Here is a 21,948-nt window from a genome sequence, read left to right as displayed (position 1 = left end):
TTTCCCTAAACCAGGGGTCAGCAACCTTTTTCAGCCGTGGGCCGGTCCACCATCCCTCAGACTATATGGTGGGCTGGACTACATTTTGAAAAATAATGATAAAATGAACGAATTCCTATGCCCCACAAATAACCCAGGGATGCATTTTAAATAAAAGCAGACGTTCTACTCATGTAAAAACACGCTGATTCCCGGACTGTCCACGGGCCGGATTTAGAAGGCGATTGGGCTGCATCCGTCCCCCGGGCCTTAGGTTGCCTACCCCTGCCCTAAATGAAATGCATATTGCCGTTCACGAAACTAAACCAAGACTGTCCCAATTTAAGTAAGTAATACAAAACCATTGTGGCTACGGTGTTTGAATAATTCAGGTCTTCTTGGAACACGGGTGGGGAAGGCACATCTATTTTTCTGGTAGTCTAAACGTATATGGGATGAGCTGGGGGTTCTGTGCCATTTTTGCCTCCTCCCAATAGTTTTTGTTACCATCAGTCTTGGAATATTGAGGGTCAGGCGAGTATTAAAATGTGCTTGATTTATAATATTTCCAAGAGCTGAAGTACTAAACATTTCTATCAGAAAATGGCATGTTGTAGTTGTTTAGTCATTTAGTTGTGTCCACCTTTTCGTGACCCCATGGACCAGAGCACGCCAGGTACTCCTGTCCTCCACTGCCTCCCGCGGTTTGGTCAAACTCAGGTTAGTAGCTTCGAGAACACTGTCCAACCATCTCGTCCTCTGTTGTCCCCTTCTCCTTGTGCCTTCCATCTTTCCCAACATTAGGTCTTTTCCAGGGAGTCTTCTCTTCTCATGAGGTGGCCAAAGTTTTGGAGCCTCAGCTTCAGGATCTGTCCTTCCAGTGATCACTCAGGGCTGATTCCCTTCAGAATGGATAGGTTTGATCTTCTTGCAGTCCATGGGACTCTCAAGAGTCTCCTCCAGCACCATAATTTAAAAGCATCAATTCTTCGGCAATCAGCCTTCTTTATGGTCCAGATCTCACTTCTGTACATTACTACTGGGAAAACCATAGCTTTAACTACATAGACTGTTGTCTGCAAGGTGATGTCTCTGCTTTCTAAGATGCTGTCTAGGTTTGTCATCGCTTTTCTCCCAAGAATCAGGCATCTTCTAATTTCATGACTGCTGTCACCATCTGCAGTGATCACGGAACCCAAGAAAGTAAAATCCCTCACTGCCTCCATTTCTTCCCCTTCTATTTGCCAGGAAGTGATGGGACCAGTGGCCATGATCTTAGTTTTTTTGATGTTGAGCTTCAGACCATATTTTGCGCTCTCCTCTTTCACCTTCATTAAGAGGTTCTTTATTTCCTCCTCACTTTCTGCCATCGAAATTTGCATATCTGAGGTTCTGCCATCAAAATCTGCATATCTGAGGTTGTTGATATTTCTTCTGGCAATCTTAATTTCGGCTTGAGATTCATCCAGTCCAGCCTTTTGCATGATGAATTCTGCATATAAGTTAAATAAGCAGGGAGACGATATACATCCTTGTCGTACTCCTTTCCCAATTTTGAACCAATCAGTTGTTCCATATCCAGTTCTAACTGCAGCTTCTTGTCCCACATAGAGATTACTCAGGCATATATTTCTCTCAAAATGCCATATATTTCTCTCAGGTAATCACAGAATTGGAGAACTGTAGAGCTGGAAGGGACCCAAACAGTAATCTAGCCCAACCCCCTTAAAACACAGGAATTGTTTATTCTTCTGTAGGAAAATTCCTGGACAGAGCTGGCCTGGCTGCAGAAGCAACTGAAGTGATCCCTCAGAGGTAGCAATGTTTCCAGCGGTGCCAATGAAGAACTCTGCAATCCAAGCACTCTAACCCAGAATCGACTGGGATTCTGGGACTTGTCCCTTGCATCATGAGAATCTGCCACGTTTGCCTGGCAAAATCCCTGAACAGTGTAGTTTTCAGTCACGATTCTTAAGCTGCCTCAAGGACCTGTTTCTGAACATTAGCCAGGCTTGCGTATTTGAATTCTGCACCAAGATGAGCTCATTTCTGAGAGGTAAATAAATCAGGCAAATCCCCACCACCACCTGAATGCTCCCACAGTTGCTTCGAGAGAGAGAGAGAGAGAATCCATTTGCAAATAACATGGAAATGAGACTAAATTTGCACCACACTTCTTTATAAAGTGGCTTTTACGTCATGCAAAAAGCGCAACTCAATTAAGAGTTGAGAAAATGGAATGCTGTATGAGTGCAGACCCTCCAAATGTCCTTATTTTCTGGGGACATTCCTGGATTTACAGAAGCCATCCTGGTTTCTGATTTGATCCCAGAATGTCCAGCTTTTCCTTAAGATGCCCCTATTTTCATCAGATAAATGTTGGAGGGTATGGAGTTATCCAACCCCCAAGCTATTGGAAGGCAGCCCTGTATGGGGAAGTGTATTTTTTAATGTTTAATGTTTTGTTATGTTTCTTATACTGTATATGTTGGAAGTTGCCCAGAGAGGCTGGGGCAGCCCAGTCAGATGGGTGGGATATAAATACTAATGTTATTATAATTGTGGAACAGGACATCCCTGTTTTCATCAGAGAAATGTTGGAAGGTATGTGAGTGCAGCCGCAGTCTGCAGACCAGTTCTTACCGCTAGGACATTTCTTCTAGATGAGGAGTGAGCAGCCAGGGTACAGCAGTTTAAATGGCCACGATTCAATGTCCCCTCTCCTGGTGACAGGCCCAAGTTACCATTCAATTCTGCTACAGCTTTGCCGCCGTGGCAATAATTCTTTTTTTTTAAAAAAAAAAATAGTCTAAAGTTACTTGAATAAAACCGCCACCGAGCAGAGCCTGTCGGCACTTTTGTACAAATTTGTCTTTTGTGTGGAGGCGACTTCTAATGACAGAATAGGGCTATTGTCTCATAAACATCTTGGTGTGTGTGTGTGTTTGTTTGTTTTTGTTTTAAAAAATTGTTTATTTGGTTTTTTCAGATTAAAATTTTACAGTCACATATCCAACATGCAACATAGAAACAAGATTCCAAAGAATCTCCTGAACTTCCCTCCTCCCCTTTGTGGGGTCCCATTGTTAATCATTTCCTCCTGAGTCTCTCATAATAATCCAAATCTGTTACTTCTCCATTGTGCCCCAAATCCACTGTTAAACTACAAGCGTTATTCCAATCCTACTAACAATTTTAACTGTATACAATGGTTTTTAAGATAAATTATAACCCCCTCCCCCATTCCTTATTAAAATTTTGGTCTTCCTGATTTCTGATTTTTCCAGTCATTTTTTATTATTTTAATTTATTCATTTTACATTTTTAACAAACTCACAACCACAACAACAGCAAAACAAAACAAAACAATAATTTTTGTATAAGATTTTGTACATACAGTATTTTATACAATTGTTGACTTCCCTACACCTGCTCTCCACCGTATTCACCTTATAATATAAAATATCCCAATTTTTACACTGAAACCAATATTAAATATCCACTCAGATAGTACCTTTAAACTTGAAGATAAATTTTCCCTTACTTTTCATAATTTTTCTACAAGAGTTATTGCAAAGAGAATAACCTGTACATCTCGCACCTCTTCTTTAGATAGCCTAGAAAGCTGTCCTACTCTTCTACAACTTTTCTTCTAGGATTGTCCTTTATTTTTCCAGAAAAAAACTGCCAGCTCAATATATTCTATAGTCTTACTAAACCATTCCTTTTTACTGGGAGGCTTTTCACTTTTCCAGTATGTCGCTACCAAGATTCTCCCTAGGTGGTAGGCTTCTGGTGATTTCAAAAATGTTATTGCTAGGATATTTTCTAATTCTAGGTGAATTTCATTCCAAAATAAATTGATTTTTTTTTTTACACTTCCACCATGTGATAGTAATCCCCCACCTCCTCACATCTCCAACAAATATTGGAAACCGTCTTATACATCTTAGATAATCTTAATTCCAGTTACAACGAAGTGTGTACCAAGTGTGTACACTTTGACCATAAAACTAAGAAACGATAGCTGATGAAGAATAAACGAAACGAAACAGGGCCTTGTCCTGGAGTTAACAATCGTTGCAACTGGAATTTGTTTTATACTTTCAACAACAAGAGCCAAACCTGCCCGATTCTATTCTCCATGCATCAAGTGGAAGGCAGGCAGAAGAACATATCTCTCTGGAGATGCAAAGAGGCTGAAGGGAGAAAGCCAAATATAGTCTATTACACTTGTTCCTCTGGGGCCTATGAAGGTGAAAAAGCCCTCGGACCGGTCTTTAGGGGAGCCGTGCAGGCTATATAGGCCATGGTTCATGACCTTGTCGTAGGATTTCCATGGAATAAATGCTTCCTCATCGGGTATACTGTCGGAATACGTTTCACGGATCCGCCATGGATTCATATTTATGTAGTTATTTAATGAGGTTTTTCGAGATCTATTTTTGGTATAACTACGCACAAAAGCGAAAGTGAAAGCATGAATGAATAGTGTGGTTCACTTATGAGATTAATCCGCCTTTATTTTATAGTTCCGGTCATGTTCAAAGTTGTTAATGAGCGTTAAACTTGCTTCCCGCCTTTTTGGAGGGCAGCGACAGTGATTTTATTGGTTGAGGCATTGATGATGATGTCACGTTTGTTCCTTAATAAAAGGCAGAGGCACCCCCGCTTAGGCACGTTTTTCCTTGGTTTCTTTGGTTTTAGTCAGTCGACGTTCTTTTAAGTTCAGGGTTTAGTTTAAGGGTATTGGGAGCGGGCTGGACGGGTTGGATGGGTTTTTCTTTAGTTAGAGTTAGATCGCGGAAGATCATTCGGTTTTAGTTTTAGATAGGTTCCTTTAGGTTAGCCTAGGGTTAGGCCCGCGGAAGATATTTCGGTTTTAGTTTTATTTAGCTAGCCTCGCGGAAGATTGGGCGCGCAGGGACTTTAAGCTTAGGAGAACTTAGCTTAGGGGACGAGCCTATGCGGGTTCTGCCGAAGCCACTAAAGATACAACCGGTGTCTGTCTTCCTTTGGGGTTAAAAGGGGGAGTAAAGTAAAAAATTTAATTTCTTTAAGTTGGTCCGTCTATTCAGAGTCAGGGTATATATTTTATTTCACGAGGCAACTTTTCATTAAGAAGGCAATTAGGAACTCACACACCTTCGGAGTCATCAATTGGCTTACTCAACTTCCTTCAGATTGTGAGACTTGGCCGGCGACCGTGCTCAAAAGCACGCGGAACGCTGGCCGCTTTCCCCGCAACTGGTACCTCGTGCATAACCAGTCCAAGGCTGTGCACGAGGAGCTCCAGCACCCAAACCCCGACAGTATACATTGCGTGTTGGCAATGAATAGTTTTATATTTTGCTCAATTCTGGCGTTAAAATCCCCCATGAAGGAACGTTCTTTCATATGTGGTAGACCTGTAAAAGGGTAAAAGAGTATTGAGAAATAATCCATAATGAATTAAAAAAAGTGTTTAGAAGCACTTTTCAAAAAGTAAGAAGAAAGAAAGAAAGAAACAGAGTCCTTTTTGTTGGGGATAATTCAGACAGAAATTCCCAGGTGTCAAAAAAAAAAGGTTATTTATGTATGCCACCTCTGTGGCCCGTGTTTTGTTAGCCCATAGATGGAAAACAAGCGAGGTCCCAACCAAAGAATAACGGCAACTTAAGTTGACAGAATACGTGCAGCTTGCGGACCTAATGTATAGAATAAGAAGACAAGAAGAACATAGGTTTAAGGAAGATTGGGAAATGTTTATTGAATATATGGGAGGAAATTGTACACTTGAAAACGTTGGCAGCATTAAGATAAATACAACAGTGTAAACAGGTTTCGTTGGTTGTAATAATGGAATACTGAATGGTTTAGTTTATATAAAATATGCAGGGATTTGTGATATGCAAAATGAACCATGGAAAGAGAAGAAGGGAAGTCATTGGCATTTTAAGGTTGTTTAAATGAATATTCTAAACTGTAAAACAGAAAATTTAATAAAAATTACAGTATTGGCCTGAACCTAAGCTTCACTCCCTCCCCCCAAATTCCAACCGTGAAAAGTTAAATTCGCGGCTTAAATTCGCGACCTTACAAAAATTACGATATCGCTGCTGAAACAGACGGTAAAACAGAATGGGTTTGAGTGCCTGTGGGATTTTAAGGGAGCGGCCTATATTTGGGTATTGCCTTTTTTTCTCTCCCCCCCCCCTTGAATTTTAAAGGAGCAGCTTATATTCGAGTGTGACTTATATTCAGGCCAATACTGTATATTAAAAAGGGGGGGGGATAAGAAGAGCCCAGGTAGATCAAACCAAGGGCTCACCTAGTCCAGAATCTTCTTCTCCTCCCAGTGACCAAGCCGATCCCTATGGAAAGCAAGACCTGAATGCAATAACCATTTCCCCACTAGCACTTCCCAACGACTGGTATTCAGAGGCCTATGGTCTCCAGAAGTGCAGGCAGAACATCACCACTGCGGCTAGTAGCCACTGGTAGCCGTATCCTCCATGAATTAGCCTGGTCCTCTTTTAAATCCAAGCAAAGTGGTGTCCATCCCTACATCTGGAAGGAGTGAATCTCACAGTTTAATTGTGTGCTGCGTTGATGTACTTCCGCTTGTCTCTTCTGATTCTTTTCACATTCAACTTCCTGGGATGTCCACAAGGTCTGGTATTATTAGAAAGGGGGCAGAACTCTTCCCTATCCATTTTCTTTACACCGTGCATCATTTTAAACATCTCTTTTGTACCTGCCCATGCAACTCGTCCTCTGCCTCAGGCAGCAGAATGCCTTGGACTGGCTCTGGATACTGACACCTGCTTTGATTTATATCCTCATGTCTTAATTTACTGCTAACCCTGCTGACATTTTACGCTGCTCAATTATACTTTGCTTTACAGGAAAGGCAGCAATGACAAAAACTCGTTAGTGATATAAGACAAACAAAAAAACCATATCTCTCTCCCTCCCTTGCAGGTCCCCCTCACTTCAATTAGTACAGCCAGGCAGTGAAGCCATCATTCTGTCACAACAAAAGAATGAATTATTTTGTCTTCCAGAGTACAGCCCGGCGCACTATGGTTATTACTGATATTGTGGGTCCGCCGTGACATTCAGAGGGCATTTCTTTCAGATGCTTTGAGTCACCATTTCGCCTTTGTATCACTGAGGTATTGTGGCTCAGCATGAGATCACCTTCGTTTCATGCAGAAGGTCTCAGGTTCGATCCTCAGCACCTCCAGGCTGGGCTGGGAGAGTTCCCTGTCTGAAGCCTTGAAGAGCTGCTGCTAGTCAGTTTAGGCTGCCCTGAGCTAGGTGAGCCAATGGTCTGGCCTAGTAGAATCTTAGACTTATACAGTTGGAAGAGACCACAAGGGCCATCCAGTCCAACCCCCTGCCAAGCAGGAAACACCATCAAAGCATTCCTGACAGATGGCTGTCAAGCCTCCGCTTAAAGACCACCAAAGAAGGAGACTCCACCACACTCTTTGGTAGCAAATTCCACTGCCGAACAGCTCTCACTGTCAGGAAGTTCTTCCTAATGTTTAGGTGGAATCTTCTTTCTTGTAGTTTGAATCCATTGCCCCGTGTCCGCTTCTCTGGAGCAGCAGAAAACAACCTTTCTCACTCCTCTATATGACATCCTTTTATATATTTGAACATGGCTATCATATCACCCCTTAACCTTCTCTTCTCCAGGCTAAACATACCCAGCTCCCTAAGCCGTTCCTCATAAGGCATCGTTTCCAGGCCTTGGGCCATTTTGGTTGCCCTCCTCTGGACACGTTCCAGCTTGTCAGTATCCTTCTTGAACTGTGGTGCCCAGAACTGGACACAGTATTCCAGGTGAGGTCTGATCAGAGCGGAATACAGTGGTACTATTACTTCCCTTGATCTAGATGCTATACTCCTATTGATGCAGCCCAGAATTGCATTTGCTTTTTAAGCTGCTGCATCACACTGTTGACTCCTGTTGGCACCTGGAACATAAAAGTATGATTAAGGGAAAAGGTTTGGCCAATGGACATGAACGTCTCTGCCCAGGGCCGGCTCACCCATGAGGCAAGCTGAAGCAGCTGCCTTAGGCACCGGATGCCCCTGAGTTGGTGCCACTGCAGGGGCCCCACCTGCCCATCGCTGCCAAAGAAGCAGTGTTTACAACTAACCCCTGTGTTGCAAACAGTAGATCAGCAGACAATGAAAGGCAACACGTAGACCAATAAATAGTAAAGGCGCTAATTCTTTAAACACAACAAAATTCGAGGCTAAAATGTACGCTCTTGTAAATATGATACATAACACAAAAGTCCCTGGAAGTAATGTAAGTCTTTAAGTAGCCAGCAAGACAATATTCGTCTGTCAATAAATAAATCAGTCTTTAGATGCACGTAGACACACGTGGAGTGGTGCCAAGGTGGTAGTGTGCAGGATAGGACAGTGATCCGGATAATCACACTGTTTCGAAATAATCTTCCTCAGCACGACACAACAATTAAAGGAGTGAATTTCTATGGAACAGTGGTCATAAGCATATGTAACCACTGCAACAAACAGATAGCTCTGGATGGCTCTAACAAAGCCTCCGGCACCATAACTCAAAATGACCCTTCTGAAGACCCCTTGTTTTGCTTCCAATCCAGCAGCCCTCCCATTCGCCTACTCTTCGGACTTAGTAGACCAGCTCCCGCCTCTTCCTGTTCTGGGAGGCTGTCTCTGAGCCTATTCATGCCTGTTTGTGCTTCCTGCAAGCTTTGGCTGTGTTCCAGCCTGCCCTCAGCCACTGCCTTATCATCCAGCCATTCAGGGTCAAGAAGACCCAAAGTCTGCAGCTGCTGACTCTCCCCTGTCTGGCTAACATCTAAGCCTCTCTGTTCCTGGCTGCTTTCTGCAGTTGGCTGCAAACCTTCGCTCGGAGCTGGCTCATTCCTGATATATACCAAGTCAGTCCATTGGGATCCATCTAGTTCAATATTGCCCACAGTGACTGGCAGACATGACATCTTCCCTAGCCCAACTTGGAGATGCCATCAATCAGGGGTCAGCAAATTTTTCAGGGGGATGAACAAATTCCTATGCCCCACAAATAACCGAGATGCATTTTAAATAAAAGGACACATTCTACTCATGTAAAAACATGCTGATTCCCGGACCATCTGCAGGCTGGATTTAGAAGGCGATTGGGCCAGATCCAGCTCCCGGGCCTTAGTTTGCCTACCCATGCCATGGAATGAACCCCACACCTTCTGCATGAAAAGCCACTTCGTCTGCCACTTGGGGGGAAAATGGCCTTGCTACGAAGCAACCGGAAGTAGTTGACTTCAGCCACAGAGTCCGAAGGCAGCGCCATGTTTTCGCCTCCGACATGTGGAGATGAAGGAGAGAAGCACCCTTTCGGTTGTTCCCCTTGAGTGTGAAAATGGCTCAAGTGTGGCTTCTCTCTGCTCCTGTTAATATGCAAGTGTCTGCGCTCCTGGAAAGGTACTTGTCCTGCCAGGCGTGATTAATTCACCATTTCTCCCACTGTCTCGCTTTGATTATTAATGATAATGATTTGATTTATGAGGGTTGCGGGCTGAATATTCCGCACTTACCAAAAAGAAGAACGCATCGTCTCCCTCCCCGAGAGAAAGAGACAAAGTGATTCACGGAAAGTAGACTTCAGTTCTGAGTGGGCCTTTGAACAGACATCTGATCAGAGACAGCCTAAAGTTACTGAAATAGTCATACAGGCTATTGAGAACAGTTGGCTGTTGAGGCAGTGTGGTGTAGTGGTTAGAAACATATGCAGAAACACAATAAAACATTAAACATTTTAAAACTTCACTATATAGGGCTGCCTTCAGAAGTCTTCTAAAGGTTTTATAGTTACTTACCTCCTTGGCTCGGGGATCACATAACCCCATACCCTCCAACATTTCTCTGATGAAAATATAATAATAATAATAATAATAATAATAATAATAATAATAATAATAATAATAATAATAATAATTTATTATTTATACCCCGTCCATCTGGCTGGGTTTCCCCAGCCACTCTGGGGGGCTTCCAAAAGAATGTTAAAATACAATAATCTATTAAACATTAAAAGCTTCCCTAAACAGGACTGCTTTCAGATGTCCCCTAAAAGTCTGGTAGTTGGTTTTCTCTTTGACATCTGGTGGGACATCCTAAGTGAAAACAGGACATTTTGGGATCCAATCAGAAATTGGGACTAAAAACACACAATAAATCTAAATATTTAAAAGCACACAAATAAGTGACCCACTTAAAATATTTAAAAGCACACACAGAGCACCCTTTGGCAACCACCCACAGAAGACCCTGCCATAACAGCCAGTTAGTGGCCAAAGGCCTGTTGGACCCACGAAGATGGCGATACTGATGATTTGAAATTAACGCCACTGGTTGACAAATACGTCCCAGGATTAACCAGCTAGGAATTTTAGAAATGGCTTTAACTATAGAGTGAAACACAAACGAGGAGGTATCTGGGAATGTTCGGCGGAATGAAATAAAAACCGCCCTGAATTCCTCCGAAAAGGACTTTTGAAAGCAAGACGGCAAATATTGCAACTTTTCACATTCTGCAAAACTGTAGTAGGGAACAATCTGCGTCATCAAAATGAAGTGGCAAAGTACCCCCCCCCAAAAAAAAAGAGGGAGGGTAGTGAGATTTCTAGATAAAATCTGCAGCATACATCCTTTGAAACTCACCCACGTGTTTGACTCAGGCAGATATTCATATTTTATCTGCAATCTTGCTGGGTGAAGATCCTTGCTTGTGAGCTTCGAAGAGCGATAGCAATCTCTTTCTGGGCTGCCTTGCACGGGGCTTAATCTCAGCTTGCCATCTGCGAGCCAACTCTCGTGGTCTCACAATCAATTTGTCCCATAAGCAAGGTCTTCCATGCCGATCCGGAACACTAATGCCATGGGATGGTGGGTTATTTTCTTCCTCCGAACTTTCTTAACTTCCTCTCAAAGGATACCACTTTAAACAGCCATGGCTTCCCCCAAATAAATCTGGGAGCTATAGTTTGTTGAGGGTGCCGAGAGTTCATAAGGGTTATTCCCCCTTACAGAGCAACAGTTCTCAGAGTGCTTTAACAACCAGTCCCTCTTCCCAGGGAACTCTGGGAATTGTAGTTCTTGGATGGGGATAGAGCCATGATGCTCGCTAAGTGACATTGTGAAAGTTGTGTTCTTTCTCAGCCACACCTACCTCATGGGGTTGTTCTGTCAGGTGTGTGGGAAGGAACCATGTACAGAGGGAGGGGATAAAACTCCCCCCCCAACTTCATATACAGTGGTACCTTGGTTCTCAAAACGCCTTGGTACTCAAACAAATTGGAACCCAAACACCTCAAACCCGGAAGTAAGTGTTCCGGTGTGCGAACCTTTTTCGGAAGCCGAACATGCTCTGTTTTGAGTGTTACACTTCCGATTTGAGTGTTACGCTGAGGTCTGTCTGTTTTTGCTAATTATTTTGTGCTTTTGCGGCTTTTTTGTTTTGTTTTTGTGACTGTGTGGAACCCAGTTCAGCTACTGATTGATTCATTGATTGTGTGACTGCAGTACATTGTTTGTTGCTTTCATTTTATGGATCAATGGTCTCGTTAGATAGTAAAATCCATGTTAAATTGCTGTTTTAGGGGTGGTTTTTAAAAGTCTGGAACAGATTGATCCATTTTGTATTACTTTCTATGGGAAAGTGCACCTTGGTTTTGGAATGCTTTGGTTTTGGAACGGACTTCCGGAACGGACTAAGTTTGAGAACCAAGGCACCACTGTATCTAAAAGCAACCTGTGCTCAGAGACCTGCACTGGTTGCCATTTGAAATCGCACTGAGTTCGAGGTGTTAATATTCTTCCTTAACAGCTTAGGACCAGTTACAGGTAGGTAGTCGTGTTGGTCTGCCATAGTCAAAACAAAAACAAAATAAAATAATCCTTCCAGTAGCACCTTAGAGACCAACCAAGTTTGTTCTTGGTATGAGCTTTCGTGTGCATGCACACTTCTGAAGAAGGTGCTACTGGAAGGAATTCTGAAGGTGCTACTGGAAGGAATTTCTTATTTTATTTTGCTTTAGCTTAGGATCACCTTGCCACAGAACACCTGTTCTATATTTGTAAGAAAGTGAAGGCAGGTACATTTGCTATATCCTCTTTGGTGCCTTCTCAAAACACCTTTGAGCAGGTCTGCATATCCAGAAACGCAGAATGTCACCGTGCATTTTAATCCAGTTTTTAGCTTATCGTTCATTTTGATTACTTTTTTTGAATGTTGTAAATAGTTGCATTTAGCTATTTTTGACTTTTTAAAGGAAAGAGCTTTTAACAGCGCGGCGCTGTTTTTTATTATCTGCATCTCATAGATCGGTTGGTTGGTTTTCAGATTATTTCAATTCTGTTAGAAAACGAATTGCTTTTCAACGGTTATCTTTGTGGCGGTTTTAGCTTTTTGCCATTCATCCGTGTTGCTTCAAATTGTGTAAATCACCTCAAGTCCCAGTCTGGGGAAAGGAAGGCTTATCAAATATAACAACAACGACAACTTCAGGAATTTTTGCAAATCACTTTGTGGGTTTGTTTTTTCCCCAAACAAGCGGTGTATTAATTTTATGAACTGAACAAATAAATACGAAATAAACAAGGTGGGGTTTTTTTATTGATGATTTTATTGCAAACTGCTTTGAGGCTTTATTACAACCCAGCGGCATGTATGTCTTTTTAAGTAAAAGAAAGGAAAACGGCAACCCCTGTGTATCGAGAGAGTTTCACGGCTGAGCAGGGATTTGAATCCACCCGGAAAGCCAACACTCTCTGCTACCTCATGCAGCCTCTGTCTTCAGAAAGCCAATGAAGTTATAAGTATGTAATGTGACCACGAGCTATTTAGGATAGTTTAACGTGGAACTGGAAGGATTCCAAGCAGCGCCGATGGATTTAATGGCCTGACCTTCATTTTATGCTTAGTGCAATGTACCATTAATTGAAGGTAATTGTCGCGAGGAGACTGTGTTTCAAACACAGCACAGCCCTCGACTGTTCCAGCGCAGGCCGGGTTGCCCTGAGCCAAGGATCCCCTTTCTCCACTGTCCAACACTGTGTTCGTCTTGTCACACAATTCTCCGATTGTGTCCCAATAAATAGTCGCTCTGTCCTCTAGCAGCAGGTTTCTTAACCAGTCGGTAAAAACCAAGCAACCGTGAGGAGGGAGGACGCAGGCGATGCCTAATGGAGAGGGAAGGAAATGAACGGTCAACACTTCGCTTGGCTAGACTGAGCTATTTAAGGGTGGTTGGAATTCCGCCGATGAATTTCATTGACATTATCAAAACAAAATAAAATAAAACATTCCTTCCAGTAGCACCTTAGAGACCAACTAGGTTTGTTCTTGGTATGAGCTTTCATGTGCATGCACACTTCTTCAGATACAAAACACGATATTCTTCAGATATGAGCACACGAAAGCTCATACCAAGAACAAACTTAGTTGGAATTTCTTGTTTTGTTTTGTTTTGACTATGGCAGACCAACATGGCTACCTACCTGTAATTGACATTATCAGACATCTTTGGGACTTCCTCAAGACTCCTTCAGTGTTCAGTGCCTTGATGTTTTGCTGAAGGTGAAACTTGGCGGCCCACTCCAGCCCCAGGCCTTATTAAAAATCACCTGTTGCGATGGAGAATTTCTTCACTACTCCCTAGACATTTCAAGAGGACACCCAGCAGCCCCTCCAAGTGTTCCTATTTTCCATGGACAGTCCCAGATTTACAGAAGCCATGCAGGTTTCTGATTTGATCCCAGAATGTCCTGCTTTTCCTTAGGACGTCCCTATTTTCATTGGTGAAATGTTGGAGGGTACGGAGTTATGCAACCCCCCTCCCCCCGAGCCAAGGAGATAAGTAACTATACAAGCTTTAGAAGACATCTGAAGGTAGCCCCATATAGGAAAGTTTTCAAATGTTTCATGGACGGGGTATAAATAAATAAAATGGAATAGGACATCCCTATTTTCATCGGAGAAATGTTGCAGGGTAGGAAGAGGACCAAGACCATTGGTCCATCTATTTCAATACTGCATTCTCTAGACTGACTGGCAGCCGCTCTCCAGGGTTTCAAGCAGGGGACATTCCCAGTCCAACTTGGAGATACTGGAGACTGAATCTGGGACCTCCTGCATGCAAAGGAGATGTTTTGCCTCTGAGCTACCCCGCCCCAAGTATTAAACGGCCTCAGCCAAGTATACCTGAAGGAGCGTCTCCACTCCCATCGTTCAGCCCAGACACTGAGGTCCAGCTCCGAGGGTCTTCTGCTGATTCCCTCCCTGTGAAAAGTGAAGATACAGGGAACCAAACAGAGGGCCTTCTCGGTAGTGGCACCCTCCCTGTGGAACACCCTCCATTCAGATGTCAAGGAAATAAACAACTGACTTTTAGAAGACATCCGAAGGCAGCCCTGTTTAGGGAAGTTTTTAATGTTTGATGTTTTAGTACGTTTTGATATATGCTGTGAGCTGGCCAGAGTGGCTGGGGTACAAATCAAATTGTTGTTGTTGTTGTTGTTGTTGTTGTTGTTGTTGTTGTTGTTAAGAAGCAAATGTTTCTTATAACACAACTGGACCTGCTGCAGTTGTTTTTTGGGGATGGGGTGCAGACTTCCCCCACCCTCGGAAATAACTTGAATCTTTCTCCCAGTTAGTAACCTCTATATTGGCTTCAAATTTTTGCCCAAGATGAAATTTAGTAAAAAATTAAAAAAAAGGTAAAGGACCCCTGACAGCCCAGTCACGAATGACTCTGGGGTTGCTGCGCTCATCTTGCTTTACTGGCCGAGGGAGCTGACGTTTGTCCGCAGACAGTTTTTCCGGGTCATGTGGCCAGCAGGACTAAGCCGCTTCTGGTGAAACCAGAGCAGCGCACAGGAAAGCCATTTACCTTCCCGCCAGAGTGGTACCTATTTATCCACTTGCACTTTGACATGCTTTCGAACTGCTAGGTTGGCAGAAGCTGGGATCGAGCAACGGGAGCTCACCCCGTGGCAGGGATTCGAACCGCCGACCTTCTAATCGGCAAGCCCTAGGATCAGTGGTTTAGACCACAGCTCCACTTAGTAAACTTTACCTTAAAGCTAATTCAGGTCTGGTCATGAGTAGAAGTCCTGTTCCTCCACTGTCGAAAAAGGCTTGCTATGTGGATCAGGGCCATTTCAGTAACATCCCTGAGCCACTAAGACAGAGAGGCTCATTTTGGCCTACGTGTGTCACCTGCAATGTAACCAGATGAAAACATTTCTGTTCCAAATGACTTTGGGAGGTGAATTGAATAGCATTGTCTGTTGGGTTTCATGGATTATTTAATTGCTGGCATTTGTTTTGCATTTGTAGATTCTGCCCAAAATGTTGCTGGTCAGTTGTTCTATGTAGATTTTATGGTGCATATTTGTTTGTGTCCCCCCCCCCCCAGTACCTCAAATTGTGAGTCAGGATTAGATTGGGAGATGATTTGCAGCAGATCGGAACAAGTTCCTGACTCCCAGTTGCTAAGCAACAAAACACCTTTCCCAGGTGCCAGATTCAACATTTGTTTTATTTTATTAAAGATTTTCTTGGTTTACAAAAGTGTGTACAATGTCTCTCGTATTTTTCCATGTAACATTTTTACAGATCAATTTTGGTTGTTGAGACATTAGGGAGAGAAGGGGGAAAGAGGTGGGTGGGATGGGGGAGAGGGTGGGGTGGGGAGGCGATGTTTCTATTTTCCTATATGTAGGATTTGGTGTCAGCGGAAAGCAACGTCATATATATATATATATATATATATATATATATATATATATATATATGAAATAAATAAATAAAGGAATTCTCCTTTTTTGGGTGACGGGGGTTGTGGTGGTGTCTTCCTTTGAGAAAAGTAACCCGCTATTGAAGCCCGTCTGTCTGTTTAGTTGTCCCTCCAAGGAATTCACACCGTTCCCAGCAGCAGCTTTTAGTGCTGTTTAGAGTTGGCTCTCAGCCTGATTAATGGGCAGCCCAAAAGTAGGTAAACGGCGCAGTATTAGCTTGATTCCTCTGCAGTAAAACACAAACTTCGCCCCATAATGTAAACCTTTCCAAAGGCTGCTGTTCCAAGTATTTCATTAGTTGGGGAAAGTAATGGGGGCTAATGAATTTTGCTTTGTTGGCGTCACTGGAACAGAAGAGTAGAAAATCAAAGCAGGAAGGAAACAGGCATGAATGAGAGAAAATATTTGAGCGCCTTGGCAGGAATAATTGTTCGTTCTGCATCCTCTCCGCCCCGCCAGATTGTCGAGTTCATAGCGCCTTTCTAATAAGTTAAGAAAACGCATAAATCGCTGCCTTCAAATAGCGCCTGGTAGCTGAAATACCTATGTAATTATGATAAATATAGGTTATTAAATAGGCGTGCAATAAGTGCCTGCTTTCGTATTATCTTCCTACTGTACTTATTTAGAGATTTGCATTGTGGGGGGGGGGGGAGCTGTGGCAGAGCTGAGCATATATGATACCCTAAGAAGGAATGTAATATCACTTCCAAAGGTGAAATCCCAGGAATGCAGTCAGGATCCTGCCCAAACAATGGGCAGTAAAGCCTCAGCCTGAGCAGCAGCTTTCGTATATTCACCAAGTTAATTTTCTCCCCGTAGATATGTCCCAGGGAAAAAAGCTGGTGCGGTTCCTGTATTGCAGGGGGTTGGACTAGATGACCCTTGGGGTTCCTTCCAACTCTACACTTCTACGATCTGCATCATAAGAAGAGCCTTGCTGAATCACGCAATCATGAAATCCATGCTGGATCTGTCCAGCAAATGCAGCACATCATAATAACTAAAGCTGAGCCCTGTTGGGTCAGACCAATGTATCCAGTGAATCTAGCCCATCGTAAGTTTAAAAACTGCCCTCTGTAAAGTCAGACGTATTGAGATAGGAAGCTGCCTTGTGCTGCCTGAACATTTGGTCTAGCTAGCCCAGTAGGATCTCTTCTGGCCAATAGTGGGATCCTCGGGAAGTCTTGGCCCGCCCTGCCATCTCAGTTCTTGCTACATTTAAACACATCTGTTATATCAACTTTGTGTGGGTGCCTATCTTGGATGGCTGAGATCAGGGCCGTCTTTAGCATATGGACCGCTGGAGTGCAAAGATCTGCCCAGTGCCCCCAAATTTAGTTTGGCCCCCAAATTAACTTTTATTATGCTTTGTTGTTGTTGTTCAGTCGTTCAGTCGTGTCCTAGCGCCCCCCCCCCGAATTTGGTACCCAGGTGCCCCCCACCCCTTGCACCCCCTGGGTAAAGGTGGTCCTGACTGAGATGAATATTAAGATGGATGTATCCATTGTTGTTTTATTTTAATGTGAGCTGATGGGGTTCCCCCCCTTCCTCTCTTTCTTTCTTTTTCTTTGTTGAATTGAAATTTTAAACAATCAATTTATAAAAGCAACCACTGTGGTGTTCCAGCTGGAGCATTTTCACCATGTTCACTTCTCCAACACCTCCATCTTCTCCTTCTCATATACGCTCCAACATTTCTCCAACGAAAATAGGGGTGTCCTATTCCATCCCCTTCAACATTTCTCCAACGAAAAGACCGCCATCCCCTCCAGCATTTCTCTGAGAACAATAGAGATGTCCTGCCATACCCTCCAACATTTCTCCAGTGAAAATAGGGATGTCCTAAGGAAAAGCGGGACATTCTGGGATCAAATCAGATACCAGGATGGCTTCTGTAAATCTGAGACTTGGAGGGTCTGCATCAGACAGCAACAGCAACCAGGGCATAAGAACATAAAGTCTTAAGAGGAGCCTGCTGGATCAGGCCAATGGCCCATCTAGTCCAACATCCTGTTCTCACAGTGGCCAACCAAGGGCCTGTGGGAAACCAGCAAGCAGGATTCGAACACAAGAACACTATTTCCTCCTGTGGTTTCCAGCAACTGGTATTTGTCAAGGAATGAACTCAGAACCTTCATGTTCCTTGGGGATGGAGCCATTCCAACCACATTCTAAAGGGGTCTAGAAAAACAGCTCCCTTTGAAAAATAAAGAACCGAGGCTCCAGGATTCTGGGTTCCGGATTTTGTACGAGCACACAGAAAGTCACACGCAACCTCTCCTGTTCAGGCTAGCTCTCCAAACCAGGAAGGTTGGCAGTGTTCCCCTGCCTGTGACCTTCTCTTGCTATAATTACAAAAGTCACAATGGGTATAATTACCATATAAAACTTTAACATACCTTGGCCAAGTACATAATCATTTGGAGAAAGATTGACGGGGCCTGCACTGTCAATTATCTTTTTGTTCCTCCATTGGGTTTTTGTGTGTGTGCATGTTCCCACCTTCTGTTTTGGGACAGGAAGGCTCCAAGTCAGAAAATAGTGCTATGGCAGGTCTTTTTAGCGAAATGATTGAAGGGCAAACAGTCCGCATTTTCAATCCCGGTCATTTATAGGTGAACCGCCATGTTATTCACACCACTCAATTGCCAGTGAAGGAAGCAGGCCTCTAAGTCAATACAGAGTTTATCTATAGTTAAATGTACTGTCAGTTTGATATATGAACTCGCCGTGTGAACTGCAGAGATTGCCAGTGCTTGCCAATTTCCTTCTTTCTCAGTGGGCCCTCCAAGTTCTCTCCTTCCTTATGGCTCAAATCTTCTCTCTCTCTCTTTCTGGGTTTTCAGATCTCCTGAGGGTCAAACCCTGAGATACACAGGGCAAGAGATAGTGCGTGGCAATGGGTGGGTCAGGAGGTGTTGTTGTTGTTCAGTCGTGTCCGACTCTTTGTGACCCCATGGACCAGAGCACGCCAGGCACGCCTATCCTTCACTGCCTCCCGCAGTTTGGCCAAACTCATGCTAGTCGCTTCGAGAACACTGTCCAACCATCTCGTCCTCTGTCGTCCCCTTCTCCTTGTGCCCTCCATCTTTCCCAGCATCAGGGTCTTTTCCAGGGAGTCTTCTCTTCTCATGAGGTGGCCAAAGTACTGGAGCCTCAACTTCAGGAGGTGTAGCCTGGCTAAATAGGGTTGAGACTATTGCAAACCCTCCAAGTGCCCCTATTTTCCAGGGGCAGTCCCGGATTTACAGAATCCATCCTGGATGGATTTGATCCTGGAATGTACCGCTTTCCCTCAGGACGTATTAGAGGGAGGTTTCCAATATAATAACACAAAAATCCATAGCATAGTAACAAGTAAAAACAATGCCACCGGTCCATCGATTGTTTAATCAGCCAAGGGCCTAAGGAAAGATGAATGGTTTAAAGCGAGTTCTCCTTCATGGGGAGCACGTGTTGCGGTTGGAGCCAGAAAGTCACCCCTCTGGTGCTGGGCGGGATGGTATAGATGGCCACTGTTGTGATTGGACCCAAGGGTGTTGTTGGGGAGATCTGTATGTTGCAATTTGTGATGGACAGCCCAGCGTCTATATATTGGCCTGTATGCAACGTGATATCCCTCTTGGCTGCATGCTTCGAATCACCTGCCCTCCCTCCCTCATTTTAGGCCTCTGCTTATTGACCTTGCTATGCCTGTCATGGGGTCGTCTGCTGTTGGGGCAGGGGCCTGGTAGGAATTTTTCCATATGGCTGATTGGCTGGTGCCATTTGGTTTTCGCCTACTGCATAGCAAATAGTCACAACTTATAAGGTTGGCGGTTAGGCATGGGTTATCATTGTTGGTTAGAGGAGGGGTTATGATTGACTGTGTCTGCCCCTCCATTTGATGCTGGTGTTCGGGGAATTCCGTTAAAGGAATCCAGGGGCTCGACATGCTTTTGTCCATATCCCCCGGTCGGGGGCCAGGGCCTCGCAAGAGCCTCTGGGAGCCTCGGGGGAGAGGGGAGGGTCAGATCCCCCGGCTCACCTCGCCCCAGAGCGTTTTCCCCTCACTGACGGTCGTCAGTTCTGTCCCCAGTGGGACAGATAGTCTTAACCAATGCCTAAGCAACCACTCACATTATTTGTATTTTAATAAAGTTGTGGCCAAAATTATGCCAAAAACCAAAAACTAAAACTCTGTCTGATGTGTGAATTTATTTGAGGGGTGGTTTGGGGACCTCAACACGCAACCTGGTGCCTAAGGCCCGGGGAGAGCACCACACAAATGGGGAGCTCCCACAGAAAAGGCCCGCTCTCGTGTTGCCACTCTCTGGACCTCTCACAGAGGATGCACATCAAATGATATTCTCAGGGTCCAGGTCGGTTCATCTCAGGAGAGCAACTGGTATTCAGAAGCATTGCCGCCACTGACCAAGATTGCAAAGCATAGCCATCACCGCTTGTAGTCATCAATAGTCATATCCTCCATGATATTAATGTATCCCATCAGCAATATGTCCTTTTCTATACCAACCTTCCATTCCTTGAACTTATTATTTCAGCTGAGTAATAACCTCCTCTCTCTTTTTCTAATTTCCTGTCACTATCTGTCCCCTCATCATGGTTCTCACGCTTGTGATAAGCTTTAGTGCATTTTTTATATGAAAGTACAAAGGGGGGTGGGAATATAACTGTACAAAATGAAAACAGTCTTATCAAGAGGGCTAGCTGAAAAGAGCTAAATGGCAAATTAAAACAAAAAAACACAACATTGACTGGTAAAATATAGTTGCTCCCAATTCAACCAGAGGTTAATAACAGGGTGAGATTCATGGTATGTCAGTCCAATGCCACACTTAAGACCTGTAAGTGTGACACAGGTAAATCTGTTCATATGATCCTAGGGCATGCAGGCAGAAAATCTGGTTTCTATGCAGGTGTGAGTCCTGATGTCTGCTTGGCCAGAAATCTCAACTCAGTGTCTCTGTTGAATCTATATACATACTTGGTCTCCATGATCACTGCAGATGGTGACAGCAATAATGAAATTAAAAGACAAACCTAGAGAGCATCTTAAAAAGCAGAGACATCACCTTGCCGAAAAAGGTCCGTATAGTTAAAGCTATGGTTTTCCCAGTAGTGATGTATGGAAGTGAGAGCTGGACCATAAAGAAGGCCAAAGTATTGATGCTTTTGAATTATGGTGCTGGAGGAGACTCTTGAGAGTCCCATGGACTGCAAGAAGATCAAACCTATCCATTCTTAAGGAAATCAGCCCTGAGTGCTTACTGGAAGGACAGATCCTGAAGTTGAGGCTCCAGTACTTTGGCCACCTCATGAGAAGAGAAGACTCCCTGGAAAAGGCCCTGATTTTGGGAAAGATGGAGGACACAAGGAGAAGGAGACGACAGAGGATGAGATGGTTGGACAGTGTTCTCAAAGCTACTAACATGAGTTTGACCAAACTGCGGGAGGCAGTGGAAGACAGGAGTGCCTGGCGTGCTCTGGTCCATGGGGTCACAAAGAGTCAGACATGACTAAACGACTAAACAAAAAACAAAACAAAACAAATTACAGTGGCATAGTATAGGTTGCCAGGGCCCGGAACCACACACAGTGGGTGGAAGAAAGGGAAAGGGATGGAGGATGGATGCACATTTAACTGCCTGATGGCGTCCATGTCACCCAGGAGCCAGAGATAGGAGCTTGAGCCAGTAATACTAGCTTCTCAAAATCTGGTAGTCATTTGCAGCAACTCCCTGCTACCCCCTTGACTCTAGTTAATGCCACTGCCCCCACCCAGAAGGCAAGACCACCCTCTTTGGGAACCACTGCTGTAGGCACTGTAAAATAAAAAAGGTTGTTGTCTCCTTTTAGCATGAATGCTACAGCCAAGAGCGCTGATGCCTTGCTCAACATCTTCCTAGTTGCAGCTGGAGAAGGGCCTCCAAAAGAGGATCTCAAGGCAGGTGGGAAAACAGCCTGCCACAAATGATGCAGGATAAACAGCAGCACTTTGTATTGTGCCAGAAAGCAGAGCAGCAGCCCATCAGCATGACTTGCAACTTGCAATGAACCTAACCCTAATGAATTTCTAAATCAATATAAATATATGTTCTAGTGGGAATAACACCAGAAATG

Source organism: Lacerta agilis, chromosome 10 (genome assembly GCF_009819535.1).
Source record: "Lacerta agilis isolate rLacAgi1 chromosome 10, rLacAgi1.pri, whole genome shotgun sequence".
Lineage (NCBI taxonomy): Eukaryota > Metazoa > Chordata > Lepidosauria > Squamata > Lacertidae > Lacerta > Lacerta agilis.
Note: the sequence above shows the minus strand (reverse complement) of the source record.